The sequence below is a fragment of the Nannospalax galili genome, unplaced genomic scaffold, assembly GCF_000622305.1.
Source record: "Nannospalax galili isolate Female #2095 unplaced genomic scaffold, S.galili_v1.0 scaffold335, whole genome shotgun sequence".
In the NCBI taxonomy this organism is placed as follows: domain Eukaryota; kingdom Metazoa; phylum Chordata; class Mammalia; order Rodentia; family Spalacidae; genus Nannospalax; species Nannospalax galili.
The window spans coordinates 1,648,639-1,662,049 of NW_008337842.1; the positions used below are offsets into that span (position 1 = coordinate 1,648,639).

At 41.7% G+C, this 13,411-nt stretch overlaps 1 long non-coding RNA gene across 1 annotated transcript in view; it reads left to right on the plus strand.

The window, feature by feature from the left end:
• The window catches only part of LOC115070309, a 15,406-nt gene extending 2,289 nt beyond the window's left edge, over nt 1–13,117 (plus strand). The window contains exons 2-3 of the long non-coding RNA XR_003849484.1: nt 7,354–7,522; nt 11,013–13,117. This is a non-coding gene — a long non-coding RNA (uncharacterized LOC115070309). The remainder of the gene's footprint in view (nt 1–7,353; nt 7,523–11,012) is intronic.
• Nucleotides 13,118–13,411: the final 294 nt, after the last annotated feature.

Consider the following 13,411-nt stretch of genomic DNA (forward strand, 5'->3'; position numbering starts at 1 on the left):
GGATTGGAAAATTCACCATAGAAACTGTATCAATCCTAAATCGATGCACAGGTTTACTGTGATTCCTTTCAAAGTCTCACAAAGATTATTACGTGTGTGTGTGTGTGTGTGTGTGTGTACACTAAAATTGGAATAGTTAAAATAATTTTAAAAAAAGAAAGTAGGAGAAATCAGTTTGCCTGGTTTTATGAGGTTTTATTTTATTTTTAACTCTGGGAATATGTGTGGGGATGTGCACATGAGTACAGGTTTCCACAGAAGCCAGAGGAGGGTGTTGGATCCTCCGAAGCTGGAATTACAGGCAGTTATGAGTCACCTGATATGGGTGCGAAGAACTGCGTAGGGTCTTCCGCAAGAGCAGTATGTTCTCTTAACTGCTGAGCCATCTCTCTAGTCCCCAAAGATTTATTTTTAAATTTCTATTCTTATGTATGTGTGTGAATGTCTGCCATGTGTGGGGATGCCCACAAGGGCCAATAAAGACTCACGTGCTCTGGAGCTGAAGTTATAGGGAATTATGTATTTCCCAGCATGGGTTCTGGGAACAGAACTCAAATCTTTTGCAAGAGCAATAAGTGATCTTAACTGATGAGCCAACTCTCCAACCCAGGTTTCCCTGGTTTTAAGACTTAACTAGTCATCTATTGCAATCAAAGTCGTTTAGGGTTAGCCAAGGAATAGAAAAATGGAAAAGAAAAAATGTGGGAAACTAGAACATAGAAACTAGTCAACAAAGGATGGGTGGCTTCTTGGTAAACAATGATGGAGAAATGGGACACTCCCAAGCAAAATCTCCAAACCAACCAACCGAAAACCCTTGAACTAAACCTCGCAAGTTCTGAAAGAGCTAGCTCAAAGTGGATCATGGATTTCTGTATAAGATGGGAAACTAACCCTTTTAGGAAATAAGCAGGAAAATAGCTTCAGGATTGGACAAAGAGTACTTGAATTTCTTACAAAAAGCATAATCCATAAAATAAGAAAATCAGCAAATTGAGTTTCACTAAAATTAACAGCTTTTGTTTTGGATGAAAAGGCTCTCAGAAAATGAAAAGGTGAACTGAAGCCCGAGAGAAAATATTCTCAAACCATACATGAAACAAAGGACTAATATTCAGACTATATAAAGAGCTCTCGAAACTCAGCCAAATACAATACCCTTGAATGAAAATGACACTACAGAGCACACCACAAAGCTGATGAATGTACGGCAACAAAATTTTATTTTAAACTGAGCAATACAACCACTGAATGAGCAAAGACACGAAAAAGCATGTCACGGCCAATACACAGATGGCAAAGAGCACAGAAGACCTTCAAAATGACTAGCCATTAGGGAAGTGATGATTAAAACCATAATGAGACATCACTGTACATCACTCAAAATGACAATAAAAAATAGTGACAACACTAAGTGCTGACACCATGAAAAGAATCTGGGTCGCTCATATATCACTGATGGGAATGTGCAGTAGGTACAGCCCTATGAAATCAAGTTGATGGCTTATTAAGAAAATGCTAAACATGCAACTTATCAAATAGGACCCAGCAATGCACTCTTGGGCATTTATCTTGGAGAAAGGAAGGCTGATGCTCATACAAAATTCTGTACATGAATATTTATGGCAATTTTATTTGTAACTTCCTTCAAAACAGTGAATGAATAAAGGGATTGTGGTACATCTAAAACATGGAATATTGCTTAGCAATCAAAAGGGAAACTATTGATATGTGCAACTTAGGTCAGTTGAGTAATCAAAGTAATCTCAAAATATTACATGCGGCATGGTTCCACTTATATAGTACTCGTTTTAAATTTATTTTATGAGGCAGGATCTCGCTGCATATTCCAGGCTATCCCTTAGATCTGTGATCCTTACTGCCCCTGCCTTCTGAGTACTGAGATTACAGGTATGAGTCACCTTGCCTAGACACTATCTATATAATATTTTTCAATGACAAAACTAAATGGACAACAGATTAATGGTTGCAGGGGGCTGGGGATGGGGGTGAGTTGGAGCAACATGGAGAATCCTTGTGGTATTTTGACTATGTTAATGTCATTAGCCTAGTTTCGATGTTCATGATTCCATGAGACGCAGCCCTTCCACAAAACAGGGTGGAGGATAGATATTTCTCCAAACTTAAAAAAAAGTGAATCTATAATTATCTCAAAATGGAAGTTTGATAGTTTTAAAAAATGAGGACAGTGGTGAGGGAATATTCACCCAGGGAGCAGAATTTTGGGCATGAGATTGCTTCAAATTTTCACAAAACTTCATATGCATCTGTAATTATAATTAGAATACTGGGTTGAGGAAGTCTCTGTAGTAACACCAAGTTAACAAGTGACCTGACTGGCTGAAATTAGCTACACTCTGCCATTGGCCACCCTAGTGCTGGCATAGTGGGAACAGAATAAACAGAACAGAATAGTGGCACAGGACATGAAGGCTTTACCATGGACTCACTCCAGCCAAGACTGATCCAGCTATTGCCACTGATGAATATCAAACTGCTAAGGACAGAAACCAATACTGACTGTTCAGTACATCCTAAGGAAACCAATGCTCAGTCCTCAATATACTTTTAGTCCTCAAAATGCCTCAATGAGACCAATTAGCCATTTAATAGCAAGTTGGTTACACCAGGTTTCTTCCCTCCTGGAGAGCCAGGGGCTTAGTTTCATAGGATTAGAGTTGTATCATAAGTTTTGGTTTGCTTTTTCTGAACACAGCTAGCTAGCCTCCGTATCAGACAGACTTTTTAGTGTTCAGTCCACTAATAGGATCTCAGATGCCGTTCTGACGGATCAAGCTGCTACATTGTGCAGCAAAAGATTTACAGGCACAAGTCCAATAACTAGTCATTTTGTGCTGTGCACCATCCAGACACTATGAGCCTGGTAGAACATTGGAGTGGTTAGCTGAAGGCAGTGTTGAAGGACTAGCTCAGAGGCAGCAATCTACAAGGAGGAGGTGTCACCCTCTTCATGCATCAAGTCAAGACCCTTACTACATGAGCTCCATAGAGACAGAAGCCAGATCTGTGCAATGATTTTTACACTCCAGAGTAAAAATTTCTGTTCAGAGAGTCCAATGTAGAGTAAATACTCAGTGTTCACTGAATGATGTTTCTGAGTGTGGGGTCAGTGGATGTCAAGCTGGCCTCCTGTCCTGCATCCTCCACAGTCTCTTGCCTCCCTATCCGCTGCAGACAATGGGAAGGTCTTTTCCACAAGCATGCTCTGAGATGGCTCTAGGGTACGCTTTAGACTGCCCTTCCCAGGTTTCAGTTCTAGAAGCCGACCACACAGCATCCTTTGTGGGAACATCTATTTCACTAGGACTTATGGTATAAGGTGATTATGTGATGACTAGGAACATATTGCACCATGTTCCATGAATCTGGCCATAATTTAGAGACTGAGCAGATCACCCATTTCACTCTTCCCAGCTGTCAGGACCCTCTAGACAAACCGTGGAAGTTCTGCCCAACCTTGCTCACGCATCCTTCATTTACTCCCGTGACAGCTTTTTTCTGCCTAAGGTGTGTTCCTTGTTTCTGTTTCTCAGAACCCTATGTAGATGGAGGCCAGGGGACAGCCCCAGGTGCTGTTCTCAGGGACTGTTCATCTTGTTTTTTGAGATAGCGTTTCTCACTGAACCCGGACCCCACCAAGTAGGCTGGGCTGGATGGCCAGTGAACCCCAGGGATCTGCCAGTCTCTGCCTCCCTAGTGCTAGGGTTACAAGCACTCGCTACCACATTCACTGTTTTACATGGTTTCTGGGGATCAACTCAGTTTCATGCTTGTGTGGCAAACATTTCACTGACTGAGCATCTCCCCAGACTTTTAATTTTTCTCACCTTTCCTTCCTATCCGTATAAGAGAACTACGTGTACATAACACTGAAGATTGCTGTGGGGATGGAGGAGCCCCACGGAAGTGCTCTGTGCATGAAGTTGCTTTGAAGGATATAGGCTTGTCCCTGTGTTTTTCACACAGCTCCTGTCAGCATCACAGCCTGACTTTGTGGCATAACAGCCATGCATGCCAGCCGATTAAATCTTCATTCTTTTCCCATCAGTACCTCAGAGTCTACCTCAATTTTTTTTCCTTTATCACACTGATTTGCTAACCACCCCCAAGCACACACACATATACACATACACACGCACATACACACACACACACACACACACACACATACTCCTCCATCAATACTCAAGAATTGGCATAAAGTGAATTCTGATACTAGGTCTTTCTAAGAATTGGGAGCCTAGTTCTTTCTTTCTGGTCATATTTCGGGGGAGATGATTCCCATATAACTGTAGTTTCATCTTTGAACCCAGTAATTCAACCTATGTTTTACAGTAGAGTTTAGAATAGAGGCCTTAGCTGAGCCTGTAGAGGGAAACTGTACCTAAGGTTTCACACTTGGCTTCTCATGGGTACGGGCTCTTTTCTTACATTTGATTCATTGGAAGCTGATGCTCAGACAAGGAATTTCTTTACAAGTCAATTCTCGAAGAAGGCCCAGTAAGGGTGAGGGGAGGAGAAATGGGACAGGAAAGTGGCAACCAAGGCAGGGTAGAAGTAGGCAGCGTTTCATGGTGGTGGCTTTGCCTTGATCCTACCTGGGAGCTCTAGTGTTTAATAAGCCTCAAAATTTGTCTTGATTGCTTATTATACACCTGCTCGTCAATGGCTGAGCAGTGGGGGACAGGGGAAGCTCACTCACCAGACATGGAGCTGTCCACACCTTGGGTGAACAGTTACAAGCAAATCTCTAAGCAGAGCCTAGAATAGTGACTGAAAGCTAAGGTCACCAGTGATGGAGTTGGGGCCCATGAAAATGGGAAAATGGGCCCCCAGGTAAGCACTGACAGTGTCTATCTTGGTTTCTATTCCTTTAGGGGAGGGGAGTCCCTTCCTTTTCACTCATAATTCCTGGCACACAAGCAAGTGAGCTTTAGTTTTCTTCTGTTGTTATTGGTAGACATGAAAATGGGAAAAGAGGCTGGCATTCTTTGATAAGTTTGAATAGCTTACATCTTGGTAGTTCCCTACCTAGTTACAAACTGAACACTCTTGCACGAGAAGTCACAGATAAGTATGTGCAGAGTACAATGGCCCTAGACTGGAAATAGCCCACATGCCCATCAAGAGTTCCTTAGATGCATCCATTGTAGTATAACCACATGAAGTAATACTATATAGCAATTAAACAAAGAACTACAGCTTCACACAAACTCATGAGAGAATCTCAAATAAACTTTTGTAAAATACTGCAGTGACACAAAAGAGCACATAAAGATTTCAAAAGCCACCTAAACTAAACTACAGTGTTTACCATTGCTGGCATTGATGGCAAAACTTAAAAATAGAACAACAAAGGGATAAGCACAAAAATTTATAACAGTGGTCATCTTTGGAAGGTGTGGGATAGAGGGGAAGTAACTAGAAGGAGAAGTTATCTTCTAGAGGACTGACTGTGCTGTTTCTGTTACCTGGGGAGTGGTTACAGGAATGCTCGCTTTGTGGTAAGGCATCTAGAGGCATATATTTGTTCTACAAACTTCTCTCAGTATAAGTTATATTCAATAATCCAAAGGTTAAAATATCAAAGGCAGTTTAAAAATTTTTATATTTATTTATTTAGTTAGGGTTTTTTTTTGTTTTTTTTTTTTTGAGACAGGGTCTCCCTATAGCCCCAGAAGGGAGCTTGAGTTCAGAATGCTCCATAGGAGCCGAATGGCCTTAATGAAACTGTTCAAGTTCATGTGCTTTTGGGTTTTACCTGCTGCAAAGAAGGGTAGAAGGTGCTGAAGGCAGTTGGTAAGAAATGTTAACTATTCCTTGAACAGAATCATTTGAGGAGGCTATATTTCCCTCTGCGGAAAGGACTGGCTTGTGGGGGGTGTTTGAAAACTTCCTCTATTATAAGTTATATTCAATAAACCAAAGATTAAAATATTAAAGGCATTTTAAAAATTTTTATATTTATTTATTTAATTGGGTTTTTTTTTTTTTTTTTTTTGAGACAGGGTCTCCCTATAGCCCCAGCTGGCCTGGAATTCCCTGTATAGACCAGGCTGGCCTCAATCTCAAAGCTCTGCCTGCCTATGCCTCTTGAGTGCTGTGATTAAATGTATGTGCAACCGTGCCTGGCTTATTTTTATTTTTAAAAGATTTAATTTATTTTTAATTGTGTGTATATGTCTGTATATGGGCATATGTGTGTGCAGGTGCCTGCAGAGTCCAGAAGAGGGCATCAGATTCCCTGGAGCTGGAGTCATAGGTGATTGTGAGCAGTCCAATGTGGGTGCTGAGAACCAAACTTTGTTCCTCTGCACGAGGTGATGAAATGAAGCATCTCTCCAGCCCCTATGATAATTTTTTAAAAGAAGGTTTTATATAAAATTCCCTTTCTGCCATTTCCCACTTTATTATAGAATACAGAGTATGGGACATGAAAGGAGGGGGAGAACTGCTTATGGGAAGAAGGGGACCAGCAAGAGAGTGAACTGGGGGGAGGGTACTGGGGGAGGATGAGTAAAAACAAAGTGTAAGGATATATGTATAAAAATGTCACACGGAAACCAATTGCTTTGTATACTAACTTAAAGATAGAAAATGTTTTATATATATGTTATTTTAATCATTTTAAGTGTGGGAATCAGTGGTGTTAACATTCATAATATTGTACAACTGTTACTATTACTCATTTCCAGAACTTTCTCATCTCCTCAAACAGAAACTCTATGTCCATCAATCTCCAACTCACCATTATTCCCACTGTACACCCTGGTATCATATTTTATGTATTCTATGTTTTTAAATTGACCTATTCTAGGTATTGTATGTAAGTCAAATCACATAACCCTTGTGATTCTATGTATTGATAATTTTACTTTGAAAGGAGAATCCTTTCAAAATTCATGTATGTGGTAACATATATTGAAAATTCTAGGTTGGAGAGATGTCTCAGCACTTAAGAGCACTGGCTGCTCTCACAGAGGACCCAGGTTTGATTCTCAGCATTCACATCACAGCTAACAACTGACAATAACTCCAGTTCCAAGGGAATCCAACACCCTCTTCTCACCTCCACAAGCATTGCATGACATGGGTGTACTTACATGCATGCAGGCAATACACTCATACACACAAAATAAAAAAAATAAAAATGTTTAAAAAACTTTACTGAATAGAATTACAATATATGAGTATACTACATTTTGTTTATCCATGTTGACAAGAGTTATGCTACTTCTATCTTTTTGGCTGTTGTGGTAAATGCTGCATTGAACATGGGTATATGATTATTATTTGAATCTTTGGTTTCAGCTCTTTTAAGAAAAACTTTAAGAACAGAATTACTGAAACTGCTTCACTTTCAAGCCAAAGAGATGAACTTCTCATCACAAGAATTTTTCACGTGATTCCCAGCCAATGGGAGGGGTAGACATTGGAGCATTGGACAGAGACAAGAACATGAGAACGGCTCTTGGCTTTGGTGAGTGGGGACTGATGCTTACAACTACTTGGGTTCTGGTCAGTTTCCCTCTCTGTGATCTAACATTAAACTTCTGCTCTCTTGGCTGGGGAACCCGACGGTTGCATAAGGACAGAACTCTCTTGACAATAGGAAGAGAATAGACAAGATTGAGTGGGGAGGGATGGGAGGTGGAAGAAATGTGGAAGCTAGAAGCTGAGGAAACAGAAGACTACAGTCAGAAATCAATGAATGAGGAAGAATATCACTTAAGGACAGAGCAGGGAGAAGCTGCCATCCAGGGCCCAGCCTCTAGATGCTACCCCTGGATTTCAGAAGAAAATAATAACCTGTCACTCTTAGTGATCAGCATTCCACTTTACGGGGCTCAAAAGCATAAACTCAGCATGCTAAGAACGGGCATATTTAAATCAGTGAAACAGAGCAGTCCTTAGCCTGACACTCCTGGAGCACATTCCCACCTAATATATTATTGACAAGGCTGACTTTTATCAAGACGTTCTGGCCTACTGTGTAATAAATGTGTATCATCTGCTTTTTATCACCCATTACCTCATTAAAATAATTGTCTTAATTTCACTGTTAAAGTGATTAATAGGGCAAGTGTTAAAGGAAATTAATATTCAAAAGGAAGAATAACTGTAGCCAAAAAATAACTCCTCTGAATTGGTCTGGTGGTGAAGCTAGGGATTTTGTAGTTAATGAGCCTTAGAGAGTTAAATATAGACTACTCCAGGAGAGTGGCCAACTGTGAGAAATGGAGAGCAAGCCAGGAAGGGTGGGAAAGCATGAAGAGAGAAAAAGACAGTGGTCCACACACTGTGAGCTCATGGAGGGGAAAGGGCCTACTGGCTTCTCTGGCCTCACCAAACCAAGCACAGCATTCAGTATCTGCATAATGCTAGGAACTCAGGCTTGGTCCATCCCAGCATGAAGTGAGATCCTACAGTGAGAAACTATAGCAGCTTGTGCTATGTGGCACCTTAGACTAAGGCTGAGCAACTGAAAATAGAATTAGGACCAGGCCCACAACAGGCTGATGCAGCACCCCTTCCTTTCTGAGCCACATTAAGTATGTGAGAGTTTTCTTCCATCTGTGTCCAGCCCTGATCCTAACACAATGGCTGAGAGCTTCAGAAGTTCCGCTTCACTGGAAAGGCAAATGAAGGGGTGTCTCCAGGGCAGAACTGTAGCCAATGCCTGGAGGGTTATGTTGGACCAGCTGTCCATCTCCACAGGAACTGTGAACATGGGGAATTGTGGTTCCTTTTGATGACTCTTCACTTCTTCATTCATCTCATGTTTATGATCCTCCTTAGATATAGCAGGTTATCCTTTAAGATTTGGGCACAGGAACGCTGGAGATGTAGCTCAATGTAGAACACTTGTGTAGCATGCACAAGGCCCTGGGTTCAATCCCCAGCACCATTAAAAAAAAGAATTGGAGTACAACAGCAGGCTGATGAAAAAAAAAAGACACATGAAAACAGATAATTATTGAAGATGTATTGTCTATTTAATGTCTACTTACTTGAAAATTATATGTATACATATGCATATGCATGAGAGACTCCAAGTTTGCCTCTCAGCCAAAGAAAATTTCTCAAAATACCTTTCTGTGTGCCTTTGCCATTAGGTGGGTCATGAAGACCCTCATGAGCTGTGATGTGCACTAATTACTCTGTTCTGATGTCATTCTAACCTTTATTTCCCTGGAAACATCTATGATGTTTAGTGGAGACCAGAGGTGTTCAGCGAGGGTCACTGAACTACAGAAAAACGTGAGCCTGTCACAGAAGATGACAACAGGAGCTCTACCAGTCCAAGGTGGCTTCTCTGAAATGAATAAAGATAGACAGAGTGTGAGGAAGTGAAGAAGAGCTTTGATATTAGGGAAGGTATCACAGAAGTCATCACAGCCTATGAGTAGGGCAACCACAAATTTTCTGAAGGAGGTTGGGAGAAACTCTGATCCAAGGCAGGTCATGACTTTAGAGGGTTGACAAGGCAATGGACAGTGCTGAGTCCATGGAAACAGTTGTCCTGAGGCCATGATGGCAGGGCCCAGCATACTACTTTGGGTAACACCTGGTGCTGACTTCCACCTCTGTACTAAATATGCCAGCACTGGGGAGGGTTGGAGTTCAGTACACATTCAATTTTATTTCTGAAGCTTTTTCAGAGCTATTGGGATCATATAAGTTGCTAACATATGAGCCAGTATAGCACATTGGAAATGTAAACAGGTATTCCACTAGGATTGTTTCCACTTAAACCTTCCATTTGAAACATAAGTATGGAGGTAATCACATATATGAAAATCGCAGTGTAAGCACTCCTGTGTGATGTATGTGTTGGAATTCTGTCAATCTGTGGAGGAATATAAATTCATTATTACAAAATTAAATGGTGCAACAATTCATGGCCACTGTAAAGGCTGCGACGTTTATGTGCAAAACATGGTTCAGAACTTTGGCGAGTTGGATGGAGAAAGAAAATGGATATGTGCTACTTAGGTAAGTTTAGGAAGAAGCTTCCATCCCTCATGAGTGAAGAAATGGTTATAAAATTTAAATAACAACACAAGCTGAATATAGAGATTAAATTTCATCATAATTGTTATCTTTTGTATAATTATTTGCAATTTTAGCATTTATCACATTAGTCAAAATGACCTTTAAAATTTGTGGTTAGTGTTCTTTTTATTTTTATTTTAAATTCCATTTAGATCCTGAGCCATTTCTTCCTAGCTGCAAATTCTCTAAATTTTGGAGTTTCAATTAAGAGAAATATGTCTCCATGTGAAGGAAAAAACATCAAAAATCACATGTAATAATATCCATGATAAACTGTCTTCTGTTAAGACATAATAAAAATATGAGCATGAAATGAAAAATGCATTGGAAACAAATGAGGCACACCTTACATAAAATAATCTGCTCTCCCACTCACCCCAGTTGAAAATGAACATCCATCAGAAGCTCAGGGCCCGTGGCAGCAACAGAGAGCCCCTTGCTGCTGAATGACAATGCCAAGGTTCTGAAACTTAACAACCAAAGCTGTTAGTGAGGCAGAAGGAAGAATGACAATTGCTGGAAACATTTCAGATTTATCCCTGAATTCCAGATGTTCATTTCATGATGGTGATGCTCAGTTCAGATCAATGTTGATTTTCTCATGTGGGGTTTGATCCAAACATGAGTTCGCTAAGCATACTCCTGCCTGGTGATGGGTGCTGCAGAGGGTGTGATAGGAACAGGGATGCAGTCATGCCTGAGGGTGAAGGAGGAGGAGGGAGAGCTCCTTCTAGAATCCAAAATGGAGATCAGTACAGTAAATTCAAAATCTGCCTGGAGAACAACCTGGGGTTGTGCATTCTAGGAAAAAGGAACACTTTTTTTTTTTTTTTTTAAATTTTAAATGTGTTTTGAATGCCAAACACCACATTGTAATTTTCCACACATTATTTTCTTTCATCTTAAACCAACAGGCTGCGGCAGGCAACCCTTTCTTCATGTTACACAGGAGCGGAAGGCCTCAGAGTGGGAGAAGTGATGACCCTCTGCTGCCCCAAGAGTAGCACCAGAAGATTCTCCCAGCCTCACGGAAATTGCCTGAAAATGCCCATAGCCCTGCAGCCCAGCCTCTTCAGATGCCTTGCTGGAGGAATAGCTAAGGGAGCCCCTACCATTTGCCTGAGGTCAGAATCCTCAGAGGCCCAGCACCTGTGGACTTATTTTTAACCCTTATTTTAAAGTCTGGTTTCTAGTACCATACCAGTACCATCTCAAGTTGGTAGCCATCTTCTTTCTCAGACAGGTCCTGAGTATAGGTGCCTGGCCCACTCTCTGGTTCCAATAATCAGGACCTCTTGGTGGTCACTCTATAAATCAATCCCCTGTCCAATGGCTTGCTTTTCCATGGAGGCTTATTTTTCATGGTCTTTTCCCCTCCCCCTCCTCTTTTGTCTCTTCCCAGGAAGATCTGCTGCCTGACGTAGCTATTGTATTTGGAAATGAGCCGCCTGGACTGATGAATAAATTGCATTTTATCCCTCCCTGTCACTTCTGGTTGGGGAAGCAACTAGGAGATGAAAGCAGAGACTTCAAAAGCACTTCTTCTGACATGGAACAGACTTTCATATCTGAGTCTGCCTGTCCATGTTAAACCCAGAGCCTTGGAAGCTTGGTGAGAGCCAGGTCTCAGCTAGCACAGAGAATCCTGATGGCCTCCCTGGTGGCTCAGCATTGCCTTGAGGTCAAGCCTCTGGGGATGGGCATTTGGTGGCCACTGTCTTCACTGAATCAGTGAAAGGGCAGAAAAACATTCAATTCTGGGCAAAACAAGCCGGTAGGAAGTGATGCTGCCCTCCGCCATGGCAGAAATTGGTCACCTGCCTGAAATAGCCCTGCCTGAGTAACTGAGCATTTCTGTTTGTGCCATGACATCAAACCAGGTACAGCAAGCCCCAACACCATTCCTTTGGGAAAAACTGTGATGGAGTGGGTCCCCAGTGACTCTCTGAGGATCCCCTGCACTGCCTGCCATCTGCCTTTGTGCTCCAGGCTGAGCACACAGCCTAGGATCTGCTTTTTTAAAATAAATGGGTACCTACTGGGGTTCAGAGACTTAGTAATTAGTTCCCCATCCATCTGACCCATTCACACCTGTTGAGTAGAGAAACTCTCCTTGATCTCAGGTTCTGAAGAACAGAGCCTTCTCTATTATCCCTGTCTGGGGGTACCAAGTATCTGGAACACCGAGACGCAAGTTGGCTTTGGAAGCACTTGCCAGAATCAAATCAGCTTGTCGTGGAATCACAACATTCAAGCACAGCTCGTGTCTTGTGAAATCCTGACGATTTCTGAGCACATGCAGAATGTAGTAGGTGTTAGGTGCAGAGTTGGGGGCCAGTAGAGACGGGGGCTCACAGGTTCATTTTTGTGTTAGAAAACTGAAAGGTCAAAATTAGCTTCTGTTCTAAGAGAAGCCAGATAGATAACAAGTAGCCTTTCACTTGGTCTCCAAGTCCTAGAAATAAGGAGTGATGGTGCCTGGTTCATGATTCTTGAGAAAACTGAGGTGGAATCATTTAAAAAGTGCCCAGTCGTAGTGCTGATGCTCAGTGAACAGCTATACCCACACGAGGGCATAGCTTCATGGAAAGTGCACTGACTCTGGAGATGGAGGATTCAGTCTTACATCTCACTTCAGGATCGGGGGCAAATAATTTACTGTAAAAGTAACAGGCCACCATCACTAGATACCATTTGTTAAGTGTTTAATATGTACTCTGGTACTGTGGTACGATCTCATTATTCCTCACAAGGGGTAAATCACTTGATGAGACTTAAAGTCAGCTTTCATGAACTTAGTCCATACTTATAACCACTGCAATCTCTTCTCCATTCAGTCTCCCTTAATTTCCCTGAGCCTCAGTTTCCTCAGTTGTAAAATGGGGTGATAATGTCCATTTTACATGTTTACAATAAAAAATGAAGAAGATAACATGTATGGCTCTTAACCAATAAAACTTTTCCTACTATTTAACCACTTCTGGAAGGAATACTTCCTATTAGCAATTGCAGAGTGCAGAGTCCTAGACCCTGAGAAGAGAAGGAGGCTTTATAGGTCACTGACTCTGGCCTCCTTCAACTCTGATAGAAGGGAGGGCAGCCAGAAGGCCTGACATGGCATGGCTGAATTCCCAGACAGCAAAGGATAGAATTTTCCAGAAACTGACTCTGGCCTCCTTCAACTCTGATAGAAGGGAGGGCAGCCGGAAGGACTGACATGGCATGGCTGAATTCCCAGACAGCAAAGGATAGAATTTTCCAGAAAGTAAAGATGTCCAATCTGGAATCGAGGATTGTCTTGGGAAATTTATGG